Consider the following 20,735-nt stretch of genomic DNA (forward strand, 5'->3'; position numbering starts at 1 on the left):
TTTTAGTACCCTTACCCAGACAATGCTGTCTCTGAGCTATATGTAATAGCCAACTCAGGTTTTCCAAGGATACATTTTAAGTCTCGAGACAAAACGACAAGATTTTGGAAAATCCCGAAGTATCCCTTCAATATTCGCCACCAGTTCGGCCATTATGCCTATTCAATTCCTCCACGTTTCTGAGCTGAGACTCTTGGACCAATACTTGAATAAAATTGAAGCCGAAAAATACAGAAAATTCAAAAGCTAAATTGAACTAGGCACTAGCAAGGCTTTTCAACAAAGCAGCTTGACTACTGCTAGAGTACTGTAGATTTATTGATATACTGTTCTTCAACAACAGATGTACTCACATTGGATGGGTTGATTAGGATGCAAACCTTCTCTCAAACAGCCTAATACATACTCTTAGAGTAGGTTCACCCCATTAATGTACTTTGAAATGTAAATGTGTATTTTCATGTAAGACATTATCCTATTCCACTCATTTAAACATTATGGGGAGGTGTTCCTGGACACAGATACAGCCTGGTCCTGGACTAAAAAGATAGATCAATGAAAAATCTCTTTCTAGTCCAGTTATAGCATGTAAGTTATACCATTTAAATGGTCAATTTGTTATTGATAATTCAATTTTTGGACTTTTCAATTATTTGGACACACACCCATTGATTCTTGAAGAATATGTAAGGGATAATCAACGAGGGGCTATGCGTTCTATGGAAAATAATGAATGACATGGAGGGTGTGCTAGCTGAGTGGAATTGACCTTCCACGGAGTTGCATTATTTTCCAGATAACGCATAGAGCCCTCAGTTGATTATCCCTTTCATACCGTGGCTATAATTTAACACATTTGCCGCTAGATATGTGTTCAAAATCCACTGAAGTAGCTAGCAAGTTTACCAAATAGCTACAGTAGTTGCAGTGGTAACCAAAACAAAAAGACTTGCTAGTTTAGATTACCAAACCATCAGTCCTAGCTTGCCATTATGAAATCTGAATTCAACAATGCTAATAATATTTTCAATTCAGCTTTTGCTTTCAAAGGCAGCTCAAACAGAGAACTTGTAAGAATGAACTATTGAATTCTACCTTGTGTTTTTTAAGTGATAATGCCCGAGAAGCCGGTGTTTGGAGGATATATCGAAGTGTTGTTAGGCCCGAGACAAAGTTTCTAACATATTCAAATAATGATTGACATATTTTCAATAAAAACTTTATTTTTATGAATTTATTCATACTATTTCATCCTTCCACAAGATATAGTCCCGAAAGAAATCTAGGGTTAATACCCAAGCCGGATGGTCGTTCGTTCTATCGGTTCGGTTGAGAGAGACGCGACCCAGTCGTTCAGTCTTTTTGTTTTGTATCCAGTAGTTCGTTCAAAATGTTTCACTGCCATAGTGGCTGGCAACGTTCTTATCCTTTGCTTGCTAGCTAGCCAACTATGGCTAACTTACAATTATGTCAAATAGTGCAGCCAGAATGACAACAAAGTAGCTGCATTTGCAGTTGTTTAAGTTGTTTTCTAGAAACATTTATTTGGACAATGAGCTAATGATGCACAATTCCACCTGGCATAGAAAATGTACTCTCTCGTCAGGACACTGTTGTTCGAGTGCTAGCCAACAATACAACTAACACAATCATTTCAAACTGAATCTGGAGAGACTGCAAACTAGCTGCACTTCATTTTAGCTGTTTTCTATTGAAAGTTCTTTGTACATATCCATAAAAATGGTGCTCATTCATGATTTAGAATGGCTGAGAAAAGACGCCTACCTGTCTGTCTCATCCCAACTGCCGATACGTTCATTACTATGGGACAGCTGGAGATCAAATTTGAATATTGAAACAATGTTGCAAATGTCAGAGAGACAGACAGCAAGGTTTATATAAATCTCCGCTGTTGAAAACTATGTAAGTCTAAAAGAAATGTGAGAAAATGTCTAGATGCTTTTTATAGTGGAGATCAAGTTTATAAATTGCCTGGCTGGGTTGATGAGAGTGGATTGCGCAGTCAGATGGAACAGTGTAAATAGGCATTTTAACGTCATAGATTTAGCCGGTGGTAACTTGTGGAATAGACACCTGCTGGAATGCGGTTTTAACCAATCAGCATTCAGGGTTAGACCCACCTGTTGTATGAAGCGAAATAATGCACCCTCTAGAATGCCCTTCAAGCCCATCAGAAACGAATATTCCACAATACCATGGTTTTGAGATGGAAATTATGATTGTGCTTTTCTATTAAACAATTTCTGTGTTCTGTTTTGTGCTTATCTATAAAACAATGTTTGTGTTCATGCAAGTGATTGAATGAATCGTCACTATCAGAATCTGCAATTTGGCAGTAAGCCTATAACCTTGTTTAGAGAAAGGGATATTTCAGTTTCAAGGTCTCAGCTTAGAGAGAAGAAGCCGCATGATGTCACGGTCAGGGTGTGACACGGGTGGGAAAGTCTATGTTTTCCATTTCTTTGTTTTTGGCCGAGTGTGGTTCCCAATCAGAGGCCGGCTACCACCGTCTATCGTTGTCTCTGATTGGGGATCATATATAAGTTGTCATTTTCCTTTTGGGTTTTGTGGGATCTTTTTTTCTGTTTAGTGTCTGTGCATGACAGAACTGTTCGCTTTCATTTGTTGCTGTAGTTATTTTGTTTTAGTGTTTCTTGAATAAATGAATCATGAACACTTACCACGCTGCGCCTTGGTCTACTTCTACCACCATCGAGAGCCGTTACAGAAGATCCCACCAAAAACGGACCAAGCAGCATGGCCAGGATGAGTGGACATGGGAGGAAATCCTGAATGGATAAGGGCCCTGGACGCGGATTGGAGAGTATCGCCGTTCAAGGGAGGAGATGGAGGCAGCAAGAGAGGAACAGCGACGATAGGAGGAATTAGACCAACGACGGAAGCCCGAGAGGCAGCTCCCCCCCAAAAATGGGGGGGGGGCACACGGGGAGATTGGCGGAGTCAGGGTTTAGACCTGAGCCAACTCTCCGTGCTTACCGTGGGGAGCGTGTGACCGGTCAGGCACCGTGTTATGCGGTGATGCGCACTGTATCTCCAGTGCGCATTCACAGCCCAGTGCACTCGTTACCGCCTCCCAGCATTTGCCGGGCTAAAGTGAGCATCCAGCCAGGACGGGTTGTGCCGGCTCAGCGCTCCTGGTCTCCAGTACGCCTCCTCGGTCCAGGATATCCTGCGCCGGCTCTACGCACTGTGTCGCCAGTGCGCCTTCACAGCCCAGTGCGTCCTGGGCCAGCGCCCCGCACTTGCGAGGCTAAAGTGAGCATCCAGCCAGGAAGGGTTGTGCCAGCCCTACGCTCCAGACCTTCAGTGCGCCTCCACGGTCCAGTATATCCTGTGCCAGCTCCGCGCACCCAGTCTCCAGTGTGTCTCCCCAGCCCGGTACGTCCTGTGCCTGCTCCACGCACTCGGCCTCCAGTGCGTCTCTCCAGCCTGGTACGCCCTCTGCCTGCTCCACGCACCCAGTCTCCAGGGCGCCTCCACGGTCCAGTATATCCTGTGCCAGCTCCGCACACCCAGTCTCCAGTGTGTCTCCCCAGCCTGGTAAGCCCTGTGCCGGCTCCACGCACCAGGCCTCCAGTGCGCCTTCCCAGTCCAGAGCTTCCGGCGACAGTACCCAGTCCAGAGCTTCCGGCGACAGTTCCCAGTCCAGAGCTTCCGGCGACGGCCCACAGTCCGAAACCTCCTGAGACAGCCCACAGTCCGGAACCTCCTGAGACGGCCCTCAGTCCGGAACCTCCTGAGACGGCCCTCAGTCCGGAACCTCCTTAGACGGCCCACAGTCCAGAACCTCCTGAGACGGCTTACAGTCCGGAACCTCCTGAGACGGCTTACAGTCCAGAACCTCCTGAGACGGCTTACAGTCTGGAACCTCCTGAGACGGCTTATGGCACGAAGCCTCCAGTGATGATCCATGGCACGAAGCCTCCAGTGGTGATCCATGGCCCGAAGCCTCCAGTGATGATCCATGGCACGAAGCCTCCAGTGACGATCCATGGCCCGAAGCCTCTAGAGATGGTCTGCAGTCCAGAGCCTCCGGCGACGGTCTGCAGTCCAGAGTCTTCAGCGACGGTCTGCAGTCCAGAGCCTCCAGCGATGGTCTGCAGTCCAGAGCCTCCAGCAACGGTCTGCAGTCCAGAGCCTCCAGCGACGGTCTGCAGTCCAGAGCCTCCAGTGATGGTCGGCATTCCAGAGCCTCCAGAGCCTCCAGCGACGGTCGGCAGTCCGGAGCCTCCAGCGACAGTCCCTAGTCCGGAGCCTGCAGCGACGGTCCCCACTCCGGAGCCTGCAGCGAAGATTCCCAGTCCGGAGCCTCCAGCGATGGTTCCCAGTCCGGAGCTTACAGGGGGGGGTTCCTAGCCTGGAGTCCCAGACGACGATCTACGGTCCGGAGGTCCCGGTGACGATCCCTGCACCAGAGGCGCCACCGAAGTGGGGGGAGCCTCAAGCGGAGCGGGATCTAGGTCCCGTGCCAGAGCCTCCACCGAGAGTAGATGCCCACCTGGACCCTTCGCTATAGGTTCAGGTTGCGGCCGGAGTCCGCACCTTTAAGGGGGGTACTGTCACGCCCTGACCGTAGAGATCCTTATTATTCTCTATGTTTGGTTAGGTCAGGGTGTGACTCGGGTGGGAAAGTCTATGTTTTCTATTTCTTTGTTTTTGGCCGAGTGTGGTTCCCAATCAGAGGCAGCTGTCTATCGTTGTCTCTGATTGGGGATCATATATAAGTTGTCATTTTCCTTTTGGGTTTTGTGGGATGTTGTTTTCTGTTTAGTGTCTGTGCCTGACAGAACTGTTCGCTTTCATTTTGTTGCTGTAGTTATTTTGTTTTAGTGTTTCTTGAATAAACGAATCATGAACACTTACCACGCTGCGCCTTGGTCTACTTCTACCAACAACGAGAGCCGTTACACATGAGGTATTGGTCTGTCACATGCATGACCCAGTATTGGTCGTCACATAAATGAAACAAACATTAATTATGAATAAGCTAAATCATGCAAATATAACTTGACAGTATATAAGGGATCTAACGGGACTGCCCCATTATTTTGGGATAATAAGAGGGCTGAAATGTTGATATTAGGATAACAAGAGATTGAAATATGGATAACAAGCTCATTGAAATTTGAATAATAATAGATTGAAATTTGGCTGATAGAAATTTGGATAATAAATGGATTGAAATGTAGCTATAATGATTCAAATATGGATAATAATCTGATTGAAATGTGGATAATAAATGGATTGAAATGTAGCTATAACGATTCAAATATGGATAATAAGGTGATTGAAATTTGGATAATACTAGCTATAAATTACTGAGTGAATGAGAGCTGTCAGGGGACTAGCTCACGTGTGAAAGAGGTGAATGAAAGCCCCAACCAGTTCTGTGAGCTTTTCGATCTGTAACGTTATCTAAGGTTCTGTCCACCACCACCCATTGGATCTACAGATAGAGGATATCATGTCTCAGAAATCAGACAAGTAACATGTCTCATAGGATAACATGTCTCGTTAGTAACAAGGATAACATGATGACATGATATAACATGATAACATGTCTCAATAGGAACAAGGATAACATGTCTCTGAGGGTAACATGACTTTAAATTACATGAGGATAACATGACTCATCAGTGGAGTTTGATGGTATGACGTTATTATGTATTTTTATTTATTTATTTTATTTAACCTTTATTTAACCAGGTAGGCAAGTTGAGAACAATTGCTCATTTACAATTGCGACCTGGCCAAGATAAAGCAAAGCAAAGCAAACACAGAGTTACACATGGAGTAAAACGAACATACAGTCAATAATACAGTAGAAAAATAAGTCTATATACAATGTGAGCAAATGAGGTGAGGTAAGGGAGGTAAAGGCAAAAAAGGCCATGGTGGCAAAGTAAATACAATATAGCAAGTAAAACACTGGAATGGTAGATTTGCAGTGGAAGAAAGTGTAAAGTAGAAATAGAAATAATGGGGTGCAAAGGAGCAAAATAAATAAATAAATACTGTAGGGGAAGAGGTAGTTGTATGGGCTAAATTATACATGGGCTATGTACAGGTGCAGTGATCTGTGAGCTGCTCTGACAGCTGGTGCTTAAAGCTAGTGAGGGAGATAAGTGTTTCCAGTTTCAGAGATTTTTGTAGTTCGTTCCAGTCATTGGCAGCAGAGAACTGGAAGGAGAGACGGCAAAAGGAGGAATTGTATGTATGTATGTGGAGATATGAAAGGAGAAAGTACTATTCCCGAATATGTTGTTAAACAGAACACTAGAGTGAATATTTAAACCCCTGTATGACTAGAACACTAGTGTAGAGGAGGAATTTGTCATGTAACACAACTGTATAATGGGTTACTAGAGATAAAGTAACATAATATTTGTATAATGGGTTATTAGAGATCTGATGAAGTAACAATTTAAACAATTTTAATAATATAGAACTTGCACACCCACAGGTAGACGTACATAAGTGGTGTAAAAAGTATTCTGACAAATGTTCAGAGTGGCATTGTACGGGACTTGACTTACCCTTAACCAATATGATTTTCTCTTATTAACTAAACTTAAGGCTACAATTTGTTGTACTCCTGACAGAGTTTTTGTTGACATCACAAACGATGAGATATTAATAAACCAACGAAATTGAACCTCACCCAAAAGGAGTGGTGGTCTGACACTGCCTCCAGGTCTATTTTGTCTCAGGTGCCCGAAACCTTATGGATAGAACATTCCAATGACAGTGGAGTTCTAGGCAGTGCTAGCCCAGTTATAATAACAGTTTATTTCTCCCCTTCTGAATTGACCGATGTATTCAGCACATTAGATATGAATCTTAAAATAATAGACATTCGATAAGTGTGAAGGTCACGTCCTGACCAGTAAAAAGGGTCATTTTGCCATAGTCGAATGGTCAGGGCTTGGCAGGAGGGTTGTTTTGTGTGTTTTGGGGTTGGTTTCTTTCTAGGGGAATTTGTTCTAGTTTTCTGTTTCTATGTTTCATTTTCCATGTGTGGCCGAGTATGGTTTCCAATCAGAGGCAGGTGTCTTTCGTTGTCTCTGATTGGCAGCCTGTTTTCCTTTGGGTTTTGTGGGTGGTTATTTTCTGACGGAACTGTTGGTTGTTTGTTATTTTGTAAAGTGTTGTTCATTAAAGATTTAAGAATGAGCACTATCCACGCTGTGCCTTGGTCTAATCAATACGATGCCTGTGACAGTGAAGCAGAAAGTGAATATCCAACAGAAATGTAAAGGAAGAACCACTGTACCCTAACAACGTTACTCTTAATATTTATTTCAAAGGTTACGAGCTTATGCCGCGACCGTTAGTGGTAGATGGTTGCATTCTGCCATTGCACTACACTATCACAAGGGGGGAGTTAGAACACTGATCTATCGGTAGTCTAAACTGTGGCAATTAATGGAGGTGTTATCAGTCTGAGAGTCTCTCCTCTGGTACTAGAATCCTGCATCAGGCAACAATAACTGTCGGTGGTCCTGGAGTTAAGAGAGAGCTTTGGTAAATACAATGGGGGAATTTCACTTGACATGTGGACCGACAATTTAAAAAAAATAGGCATGGTGGGATTTTGGTTTCTCTCACTCTAAAAACAGAAATAAATCATTCTAAATAACAAACTGGCTTTATTTACAAATTAGTAAGAATGTCTCACCTCATGTTCAAGAATGGCCTTTTTCCCTTTATTCAGATTACAATCGCTCACTTTCAGTTATTTGAAACGACATCATATTCCAAATTATTGTTATTTTTTAAACAAGCCATAGAAAGTTGGTTGCAATTTCAGAAAAAAAAGTAAGGAACTTGTCTGTCGGTCCTGCATTAACGACCAAAATTAGTTAAAGAAAATTGTTATAATTAAAAATATATACCAGTTTCATTTTTAAGGACCAAAAAATTGACAGCTGTGCCATTTAGATTGCAAAATAGTTGGTGTCACGTATACTCCCTCTCCGGCCTCTAGGTCATAAGGCTGCTGATTATCCCGCACACTTGTCACCATCGTCTTGCACACCTGCGCCTCATGACACTCACCTGGACTCCATCACCTCCTTGATTATCTTCCCTACATCTGTCACTCCCCTTGGTTCTTTCCTCAGGTGTTATTGACTCTGTTTCATGACTCTGCATTATTTGTGTTTATTGTTTATTGTTGTGTTTATTTATTAAAACACTCACTGCCTGTACTTGCCTCCCGACTCTCAGCGCACTCCTTACAGGAAGAGATTTTTGATGTACCGATTCCATGGCACATAGTTTATGAATTGACACGCAACTTTCCGTTTATTATAACCTACTGTAGGCACCTTCTGACTAATGATTATATTAAAGATAGAAGCCGCCTCTTAATGAGTTCCGAGAGCCGATCTGTTATCCAACAATTATTAAATTGTGTTATTATTATTATTATTATTATTAACCCTGCATTATAATTATATATAAGACCCTTAGATATTCTGTGTTTTTATTTACAGTAGTGATAGACAGCTGGAGGCATTTTGTTTTTCACAAGCGTAGCGGGCTGGGAATTCTGCAAACAACTTTTCCAGGATTGGCAGATTCTAAATTAATATCTAAGGGGCATTTTTCATTCAGGCAAATCTGGTCTGTGATAATATCTAAGGGGCTTTTATATAATTATAATGCAGGGCTAATAATAATAATAATCGTTGGTTATCAGATCGGCTCTCGGAACTCATTAAGAGGCGGCTTCTACCTTCAATATGCTTTAAATGCTTTATTATCCATATGTTTAAAGTGCGTGTGGGCGACTGAGAGAAACTAAATGGCGCAGTTTGAGGTCATGAGGTGGAGAGTGATGCTGTGTTTTTATTTACAGTAGTGATGGACAGCTGGAGGCATTTTGAAAACATGTTTTTTTCTCAAGCCAAAACATCTTGATGGCCTTCACCAGTTCATCTTTGCTTGTAGGCTTGGCAGAGTTATGGATTAATGTTTTCAGTTGATGCCAAACAAGATCGATTGGGTTTAAATCAGGAGACATACAGTTGAAATCGGAAGTTTACATACACCTTAGCCAAATACATTTAAACTCAGTTTTTCACAATTCCTGACATTGAATCCTAGTAAAAATTCCCTGTTTTAGGTCAGTTAGGATCATCACTTTATTTTAAGAATGTGAAATCTCAGAATAATAGCAGAGAGAATGATTTATTTCAGCTTTTATTTCTTTCATCACATTCCCAGTGGGTCAGAAGTTTACATACACTCAATTAGAATTTGGTAGCATTGCCTTTAAATTGTTTAACTTGGGTCAAATGTTTTGTGTGGCCTTCCACAAGCTTCCCACAATAAGTTGGGTGAATTTTGGCCCATTCCTCCTGACAGAGCTGGTGTAACTGAGTCAGGTTTGCAGGCCTCCTTGCTCGCACATGCTTTTTCAGTTCTGCCCACAAATGTTCTATAGGATTGAGGTCAGGGCTTTGTAATGGCCACTCCAATACCTTGACTTTGTTGTCCTTAAACCATTTTGCCACAACGTTGGAATTATACTCAGGGTCATTATCCATTTGGAAGACCCATTTGCGACCAAGTTTTAACTTCCTGACTGATGTCTTGAGATGTTGCTTCAATATATCCACATCATTTTCCATCCTCATGATGCCATCTATTTTGTGAAGTGCACCAGTCCCTCCTGCTGCAAAGCAACCCTACAACAAGATGCTGCCACCCTCGTGCTTCACGGTTGGGATGGTGTTATGGTGTTATTATACTTCATGAAAAGTGTCCCATTTATTAGGTACACCCACCCATCTAGTACCGGGACGGTCCCCCCTTTGCCTAGAGAAAAGCCTGTATTCTTCAGGGCATGGATTCAACAAGGTGTGGTGTTCAAACATTTGTCAATTGGTATCAAGGGACCTAATGTTTGCCAGGAAAACATTCCCCATCTCATTACACCACCACCACCTGCCGCTACCGTTGACACCAGGCAGGATGGGGCCATGGTCTCATGCTGCTTATGCCAAATCCTGACTTTGTCATCAGCATGATGCAACCAGAACCGGGATGTTTTCCACTCCTCAATTGTCCAGTGCTGGTGTTCTCATACCCACTGGAGCCACCTCTTCTTGTTTTTAGCTGATAGGAGTTGAACCCAGTGTGGTCGTCTGCTGCAATAGCCCATCCATGACAACGCCCGACGAGTTGTGCATTCAAAGATGATGTTCTTCACACCACTGTTGTACTGCCCCGTTATTGCCTGTTTGTGGCCCACTTGTTAACTTGCCATTGTCCTTCAACCTCTCTCTCATCAACAAGCTGTTTTCGACCACAGGACTGCCGTTGACAATGTTTTTTGTTTGTCGCACCGTTGTAGGTAAATCCTAGACACTATCGTGTGTGAAAAGCCCAGGAGGCCGGACGTTTCTGAGATACTGGAACAGGCACGCATGGCACCGACAATCAAAGTTGCCTAGGTCACTCGTTTTGCCCATTCTAATGTTCAATCGAACAGTAACTGAATGAACTGGCCACTGAGGCAAGAATTACAGACAGTAGCATACAAATAGCTAAATAAAACTTTTATTTCAATATCATTCACATATAAAACGTCTATGTAACCTATACTGTATATATATTTCAATACAGTCATCTCGGTTTTCATTTGAAGCGACTTTATATCCTAGCAAAGAAATGGGCAGCTTTGTATTTGCAGTCTGAAGGCAGGTTTCCATTGACCCAGGTTTATTCAACAAAAGGCAGTGTCACCAGAAATGTTTTAATAAATTAAATAAACATCAAACCTCATTATTTGATATGCTCTACAAACTAATGGAATGGAAGGACAGGCAACGAAAGACATTGAGGGCTGCCGGTAAACCTTAAAATAATCGTAAGGGACAAGAAAAAATGGGGAACCTGTCCAAAAGAGGTATGAGGAACAACAGAACGTAGCTAGCTAACGTAGCTAGCTAACGTAGCTAGCTAACAACGTTATGTTGTTCTTGTGTAAAAAAGTTGTTGCTAGATTAGTCAGGAGAAACTGATGAGTCATGGCTATAGGTAACGTTTCACTGTTTCCTGCATTAGGGAAGAGTGTGTGCCGATACGTGCAGAAGGGATTGTGGAAAGTTGAAGGAGGAGCACAAGTTCTACACAGTCCCATACGAGAAGCAGCAAGCTCTGTTTCTCTTCGGTTTGGAGCAAGTGAGATCTAAATAAGATCTTAAATGACTGAATAGCCACATTATTGCACACTCAAAGAACGCTGAAGCAGATAATACACTAGTAGAAGTTGCAATCCTGCTGTGCTGGTCTAAAGAGTGACCATTACTCACGTAGTGTTAGCTAGACAAGGATATTCAAGCAGATTGTCTATCATCATTGTTTTTCCTCATGCGGTGCTGACCTGTTGCACCCTCTACAACCACTGTGATTATTAATATTTGATCCTGCTGGTCATCTATGAATGTTTGAACATCTTAGCCATGAACTGTTATAATCTCCACAGCCAGAGGAGGACTGGCAACAGAGCCTGGTTCCTCTCTAGGTTTCTTCCTAGGTTCCTGCCTTTCTGGGGAGTTTTTCCTAGCCACCGTGCTTCTACACCTGCATTGCTTGCCGTTTGGGGTTTTAGGCTGGGTTTTGTATAGCACTTTGTGACTTCGGGTGATATAAAAAGGGCTTTATTTTCATTGTTACTGTTAGTTATGGGTTAATGGACCTGTATAGATGATACATTGCTTAAGCACATTTTCTTTCTTTTCTTCTTCTTATACTACTTACGTTAGGCAAGTTAGGGACATGTAGCCTACTTCATACATTCAGTAAGATGGGTGTAGAGAATTATACAGCAGCAGTTTATTTTTGTAGCTTAATGAGATATTAGTGCCTGACTAGTACATGAGCCTGGGTCTTTGTGACTGTCAAAAGTGGGATGGCGCCCTGATGAGAACATCATCAAAACTGTCAAGGCTCTTGTTGTAATGTGTTGATTGACAGACATGGGGACGGAGGTCCTGGTCAGGCAGTAATGATACAATGTTGCAAACCTGGAGAATGTGTGTGTGTGTGTGTGTGTGTGTGTGTGTGTGTGTGTGTGTGTGTGTGTGTGTGTGTGTGTGTGTGTGTGTGTGTAGGGGGGGGGGGGGGGTGGTATGTAGTCTCAGCCCAGGAATGAGCAGGGGGATTTGTCACATATACTCCCTCTCTGGCCTCTAAATCACCAGACTGCTGATTATGTGTGTCAACATCATCATGCACACCAGCGCTTATTGGCACTCACCTTGACTCCATCACCTCCTTGATTACCTGACCTATTTATGTCACTCCCTTTGGTTCCTTCCTCAGGCATTATTGTTTTGTTTCATGTCTGTGAGTTGTTCGTGTTTCTTGTTTTGTATTGTGTTTCATTTATTTATTAAATCATTCACTTCCTGAACTTGCTCCCCAAATCCCAGTCCATACGTTTCAGGATTATAATAATAATAATAGGGGGAGACAGCGGCGAGGGTCAGAGGGTTCAGCCGTCTCACTGATTTATATGATACAATGTTGCAAACTTGTGTGTGTGAGTGTTTTCAAACCTACTTAAATCAGAATATGCTGATCAGAACACTCTCTGATCCCAATAAGTGCATCCACAAATGATTCTTACATGTGAGCTGGATGTGGCTCTTCTGTCTACATTGGGTCCCCTGTATTTTCTTACTATTCAGATTAACTTACATTAATTGATGTTCTTTCAGTGGCCTGAGTGCATCTACACTGGGCAGAAATATGTTCACAATGGGGCCCTGGCGACCTCGTAAATGGATTTGTGTCCAAATAACATTGGTTTTTGCACAGGTTATTCAGGAAAAGTTAGGCCTACTTGGAGGTTGCATTGAGTCAGGACAAGGTGAAGGGTCAGTGGCAGAAGAGGGAGAGCAAGTTAGGCATACTGAGGCTAGGTCTTTGTTAGCGGACGGAACCGGCAAGCATAGCAATAGGTAGGCCAATGCAATACTAATGTTCATTTTTCATACAATGTGATAATCAATCCGAGCGCACAATAAATAAATTGGTTAATAGATAGATGAATGACAGGTAATGGGTAACTAGGGTTGTTCCTGTCCCTTTTTTACCAACACAATATGCTCTTTGATTATTTTGTCTATAGATCATAACGTTAACTCTTATTTTTAGAAATTACTGTTTCTGTTTTGCAGGCCACACTGCATACATCTCACTGTGAGAGAGGATATCAAACAACATGTGTTGTCCTTTCCATGACTGTCAAACTGTTATTCCAGGATGAGGGGAGATGTGGACTGAGAATACCCCAGTCCAGATCTTAATCTGCTCCAAAATGTACAGACGCCAAAGAGAAGAACCCCATGGCGACGGCAAAATTCTGGTTTCTACCGGGACATTTTTACTCAGCAGAATATCACATTTGGCCAACCAAGTACCAATACTTTCTCTAAATGTGATAGATTCTACAATAAACTGTCATCAGTAGCCACAGAAGACAAGAGGACGAAGGTGTTGGCAGAGAGTGAGCTGCACCACAGGAAAGCTGAGAAAGCATATTCACAGCTCCAAAACAACACAGAGTGGGCCAACGGTGACTGCCATGTTATATGTGTAGATTTGTATGGCATGATGTACATTCCTAACCTAATTCACTCCAACATCTACTACCAAAGGCAGCTATCAAACTACAACCTTTGCGTTCAAGAGTTAGGAACAGAGGAGCCTGCAACTATGTGCATCTTGCATGAAGCAGTTGCCCAAAGAGGATCTTTAGAAGTGGCAAGCTGTGTCCTAAAGGGGGTTCAGACCAAGTTTACTCCACTGGTCAAGCCAAGAGAGAAAACGTGTTAACTACTGTGAAAGATGCTGTGGCCAGAACAACAACTGGCAAATGCTGAATCTCATGTCCTAACTCATCTCATTGGGTTACTTCTCGCAAGTAGAAGTCAGTGTCTGGGCACTCATTTCTTCCCTGTGATTGGTCATTCGCTGTCATTGAGAAATGACACAAGGTTTCAGTACTTCAGTACTAGGTGTGTATCACCAGTGCTACAGTAATCAGGTCTTTCATAGCTGGTATTTCTCTCACAGCTGGTACCTCCGCCATCCAAGTTTTCACCACACACACAGTTTGCACAGCCTCACCAATGCCAAGGACTTGATGGATCCAGTTGAGCTCCCAGTGGGTCTGGTGTTGCTCCTTGTGAACGGTATGTGGTCGGCAATGACATCTGCTTCCCATCTGCATCTGACAATGATGGCTCACTGAGTCAGTGACTAGATGATCGGGTTGAAAACTACAAAAAAGTTGGTTGCCAGGGTTGTGGTTCATCTAGCTACTCGTCCTAGGATGCAAGAGGCAGCATGGAGAGGCTCATGCTGGCTATCCTCTTATAAAAGGAACACCAACCTGCCAGGCATTATAAATATTATAAAATATATACCCAATATATTCAGGTGTTTCCACTTCTGCAATCAATGAGTCCAGATCAAAACAATAAAATGTTGTCCTTATCAGGGTCCCTTTGATCAACTTACCAGAAAGTGACTTCAAACAAAGTATTTGAAACAACTACATATTGTGAGCGGGGGGCTAGGGTCAGTCTGTTACATCTGGAGTATTTCTCTTGTCTTATCCGGTGTCCTGTGTGAATTTAAATATGCTCTCTCTAATTCTCTCTTTCTCTCTTTCTTTCTTTCTCTCTCTCGGAGGACCTAAGCCCTAGGACCATGCCTCAGGACTACCTGGCATGATGACTCCTTGCTGTCCCCAGTCCACCTGGCCTTGCTGCTGCTCCAGTTTCAACTGTTCTGCCTGCGGCTATGGAACCCTGACCTGTTCACCGGACGTGCTTGTTGCACCCTCGACAACTACTATGATTATTATTATTTGACCATGCTGGTCATTTATGAACATTTTAACATCTTGACCATGTTCTGTTATAATATCCACCCGGCACAGCCAGAAGAGGACTGGCCACCCCTCATAGCCTGGTTCCTCAGGAGTTTTTCCTAGGGAGTTTTTCCTAGCCACCGTGCTTCTTTCACATGCATTGCTTGCTGTTTGGGGTTTTAGGCTGGGTTTCTGTTCAGCACTTTGAGATATCAGCTGATGTACGAAGGGCTATATAAATACATTTGATTTGATTTGATTTGATTTGAGCAATGCAAGTAAAACTCTTCAAACTAGCTGCTATAATCTGCAGAGTCAGTGCTAAAAAGGAAAAACGTAAAGGAGCGTAGAAACATACAGAAAGTGGTGTGACAGGGCAGGAATGATGCACATAAAATATACTTTTACCCAAATGACAGACATTTTGTGATATTGCCTTGTATAGTCCAGTTTGATTTAGATACTTGGCCTACATGCTCAGGTCTTGTTGCCCTACAGCATATACAGCAGATGGCATTCATTTTTCCAGTTGTTTATCTATTCCAATGCAGCATTTTAGTATAGAATTAAAGGTATTATAAACAGGGTGGTTGAGACCTGAATACTGATTGGCTACCACAGGTATAAAAAAACATTTATTTTTAAACTTCTAATTACATTGGTAACCAGTTTATAATAGCAATAAGACACCTTGGTTTTTTTGGTATATTGTCAATATAACGCAGCTAATGGCAGTAAATCAAATCAAATTTTATTTGTCACATACACATGGTTAGCAGGTGTTAATGCAAGTGTAGCGAAATGCTTGTGCTTCTAGTTCCGACCATGCAGTAATATCTAACAAGTAATATAGACTAACAATTCACAACTACTACTTTATACACACAAGTGTAAAGGAATGAATACGAATATGTACATAAAAATATATAAATGAGTGATGGCCGAACGGCATAGGCAAGATGCAGTAGATGGTATAGAGTACAGTATATACATATGAGATGAGTAATGTAGTGTATGTAAACATTATATAAAGTGGCATTGTTTAAAGTGGCTAGTGATACATTTAATTACATCAAGATGGCAAGACGCAGTAGATGGTATAGAGTACAGTATATACATATGAGATGAGTAATGTAGGGTAATAAAGTGGCTAGTGATAAATTGATTACATACATTTTTCCATTATTAAAGTGGCTAGAGATGAGTCAGTATGTTGGTAACAGGCACTCAATTTTAGTGATGGCTGTTTAACAGTCTGATGACCTTGAGATAGAAGCTGTTTTTCAGTCTCTCGGTCCCCGCTTTGATGCACCTGTACTGACCTTGCCTTCTGGATGATAGCGGGGTGAACAGGCAGTGGCTGTTGTCCATGATGATCTTTTTGGCCTTCCTGTGACATCGGGTGGTGTAGGTGTCCTGGAGGGCAGGTAGTTTGCACCCGGTGATGCGTTGTGCAGACCTCACTACCCTCTGAAGAGCCTTCCGGTTATGGGCGGAGCAGCTGCCGTACCAGGAGGTGATACAGCCTGACAGGATGCTCTCGATTGTGCATCTGTAAAAGTTAGTGAATGTTTTTGGTGACAGGCCAAATTTCTTCAGCCTCCTGAGGTTGAAGAGTCGCTGCTGCGCCTTCTTCACCACGCTGTCTGTGTGGGTGGACCATTTCAGTTTGTCCCTGATGTGAACGCTGAGGAACTTAAAACTCTCCACCCTCTCCACTACTGTCCCGTCAATGTAGATAGGGGTCTGCTCCCTCTGCTGTTTCCTGAAGTCCACGATCATCTCCTTTGTTTTGTTGATGTTGAGTGTGAGGTTATTTTCCTAACACCACACTCCGAGGGCCCTCACCTCCTAACTGTAGGCCGTCTCGTCGTTGTTGGTAATCAAGCCTACCACTGTAGTGTCGTCTGCAAACTTGATGATTGAGTTGGTGGCATGCATGGCCACGCAGTCGTGGGTGAACAGGGAGTACAGGAGAGGCCTAGAATGCACCCTTGTGGGGACCCAGCGTTGAGGATCAGCGGGGTGGAGATGTTGTTACCTACCTTCACCACCTGGGGACGGCACGTCAGGAAGTCCAGGACCCAGTTGCACAGGGCGGGGTCGAGACCCAGGGTCTCCAGCTTAACCTCTCTAGGGTATGTGGGACGAAATCGTCCCATCTACTCAACAGCCAGTGGAATCCCGTGGCACGATATTCAAATACCTTAGAAATGCTATTACTTCAATTTCTCAAACATATGACTATTTTACACCATTTTAAAGACAAGACTCTCGTTAATCAAACCACACTGTCCGATTTCAAAAAGTCTTTACAACGAAAGCAAAACATTAGATTATGTCAGCAGAGTACCCAGCCAGAAATAATCAGACACCCATTTTTCAAGCTAGCATACAATGTCACATAAACCCAAACCACAGCTAAATGCAGCACTAACCATTGATGATCTTCATCAGATGACACTCCTAGGACATTATGTTATACAATACATGCATGTTTTGTTCAATCAAGTTCATATTTATATCAAAAACCAGCTTTTTACATTAGCATGTGACGTTCAGAACTAGCATACCCACCGCAAACTTCCGGTGAATTTACTAAATTACTCACGATAAACGTTCCCAAAAACATAACAATTCTTTTAAGAATTATAGATACAGAACTGCTTTATGCAATCGCTATGTCGGCAAAAGCACATTTTGCAATATTCTGAGTAGATAGCTCGCCATCACGGGCTAGCTATTTTGACACCCACCATGTTTGGCCCTGACCAAACTCAGATTTACTATAAGAAAAATTGGATTACCTTTGCTGTTCTTCGTCAGAATGCACTCCCAGGGCTTCTACTTCAATAACAAATGTTGGTTTGGTTCAAAATAATGGGATAAGGATTGATTGAATATGTCTGTAAACACACCAGCCAGCTGGTCTGCGCATGCTCTGAGAACTCGGCCGGGAATGCCGTCTGGGGCTGCAGCCTTGCGAGGGTTAACACGTTTAAATGTTTTACTTACGTTGGCTACAGTGAAGGAGAGCCCGCATGGTTTAGTAACGGGCCGCGTCAGTGGTGCTGTATTCTCCTCAAAGCGAGCAAAAAAGCTGTTTAGTCTGTCTGGGAGCAAGGTATCGTGATCCGCGACGGAGCTGGTTTTTCTTTTGTAGTCAGTGATTGACTGTAGACCCTGCCACATACCTCTCGTGTCTGAGCCATTGAATTGTGACTCCACTTCGTCTCTGTACTGACGCTTAGCTTGTTTGATTGCCTTGCAGAGGGAATAGCTACACTGTTTGTATTCGGTCATGTTTCCGGTCACCTTGCCCTGGTTAAAAGCAGTGGTTCGCGCGTTCAGTTTTGCGCGAATACTGCCATCAAACCACGGTTTCTGGTTTGGGAATGTTTTAATAGACGCTGTGGGTACGACATTGGCGATGCACTTGTTAATAAAATCTCACACCGAATCAGAGTATTCGTCAATGTTGTTGTTGGCTGCAATGCGGAACATATCCCAGTCCACGTGATTGAAGCAGTCTTGAAGCGTGGAATCCGATTGGTCGAACCAGCGTTGAACAGACCTGAGGGCGGGAGCTTACTGTTTTAGTTTTTGTCTATAGGCTGGGAGCAACAAAATGGACTCGTGGTCAGCTTTTCCGAAGGGAGGGCGGGGGAGGGCCTTATATGCATCGCGGAAGTTAGAATAACAGTGGTCTAGGGTTTTGCCAGCCCTAGTAGCGCAATCGATATGCTGATAGAATTTGGGGAGCCTTGTTTTCAGATCAGCCTTGTTAAAATCCCCGGCTAAAATAAATGCAGCCTCAGGATATGTGGTTTCCAGTTTACATAGAGTCCAATGAAGTTCTTTCAGGGCCTTCGATGTGTCTGCTTGGGCGGGAATATACACGGCTGTGATTATGATCGAAGAGAATTCTCTTGGTAGATAATGCGGTGGACATTTGATTGTGAGGAATTCTAAGTCAGGTGAACAAAAGGACTTGAGTTCCTGTATGTTGTTATGATCACACCATGTCTTGTTAATCATAAGGCATACACCCCCGCCCTTCTTCTTACCAGAGAGATGCTTGTTTCTGTCGGCGCGATGCGTGAAGAAACCAGGTGGCTGTACCGACTCAGATAGCGTGTCTCGAGTGAGCCATGTTTCCGTGAAACAAAGAACGTTACAGTCTCGGATGTCTCTCTGGAATGCCACCCTTGCACGGATTTCGTCTACCTTGTCAAGAGACGACGTTGGCGAGTAGTATGCTCGGGAGCGGTGCGGGATGTGCCTGTCTACGGAGCCTGACCAGAAGACCGCTCCGTCTGCCCCTTCTACGTCGTCGTTGTTTTGGGTAGCCGGCTGGGATCCGATCCATCCAGTATCCAGGCACTCTGCATTGCGTCATGCATAAAAACAGCCCTCAGCCGTGGTTGTAAGGACAAACGCTGGGAGAGGAGAAGCAAGTACAGGGAGTGAATATTTAATAAATTAAAGACATGAAACAGAACACAGACAGCGTCTGGACAGGGGAAACAAAACTACATTAACCTGTTGGGGATAGGGGGCAGTATTGACACGGCTGGATAAAAAACGTACCCGATTTAATCTGGTTACTACTCCTGCCCAGTAACTACAATATGCATATAATTATTGGCTTTGGATAGAAAACACCCTAAAGTTTCTAAAACTGTTTGAATGGTGTCTGTGAGTATAACAGAACTCCTATGGCAGGCCAAAACCTGAGAAGATTTCAAGCAGGAAGTGGCCTGTCTGAGAAGTAGTGTTTCATCTTGGTTCTTTTTATTGAAGACTCAGGATCTGTGCAATAACGTGACACTTCCTACGTCTTCCATAGGGTCTCAGAGCCCGGGAAAACGTTGAACGATATCGAGGCAGGCTCTGGCTGAAAAACTTTATCGCTTTTGGCAAGTGGCCACTCAGAGTACTATGGGCTTAGGCGCGTGCATGCTTCGACCGAATGCTTTGTTTTCCTTTGTCTGTTTATCTAAACGCAGATTCCCGGTCGGAATATTATCGCTTTTTTATGAGAAAAATGGCATTAAAATTGATGCTTCGAAGTACGGTAATGGAATATTTAGAATTCTTTTGTCACGAATTGCGCCATGCTCGTCACCCTTATTTAGCATTTAGGATAGTGTCTAGAACGCACGAACAAAACGCCGCTGTTTGGATATAACAATGGATTATTTTGGACCAAACCAACATTTGTTATTGAAGTAGAAGTCCTGGGAGTGCATTCTGACGAAGACAACAAAGGTAAGAACATTTTTCTTATAGTAAATCTGACTTTGATGAGTGCTAAACCTGCTGGGTGTCTAAATAGCTAGCCCTGTGATGCCGGGCTATCTACTGAGAATATTGCAAAATGTGCTTTCACCGAAAAGCTATTTTAAAATCGGACATATCGAGTGCATAGAGGAGTTCTGTATCTATAATTCTTAAAATAATTGTTATGCTTTTTGTGAACGTTTATCGTGAGTAATTTAGTAAATTCACCGGCAGTGTTCGGTGGGAATGCTAGTCACATGCTAGTCACATGCTAATGTAAAAAGCTGGTTTTTGATATGAATATGAACTTGATTGAACAAAACATGCATGTATTGTATAACATAATGTCCTAGTGTTGTCATCTGATGAAGATCATCAAAGGTTAGTGCTACATTTAGCTGTGGTTTGGGTTTATGTGACATTATATGCTAGCTTGAAAAATGGGTGTCTGATTATTTCTGGCTCGGTACTCTGCTGACATAATCTAATGTTTTGCTTTCGTTGTAAAGCCTTT

Source organism: Salmo salar, chromosome 21 (genome assembly GCF_965601325.2).
Source record: "Salmo salar chromosome 21, fSalSal1, whole genome shotgun sequence".
In the NCBI taxonomy this organism is placed as follows: domain Eukaryota; kingdom Metazoa; phylum Chordata; class Actinopteri; order Salmoniformes; family Salmonidae; genus Salmo; species Salmo salar.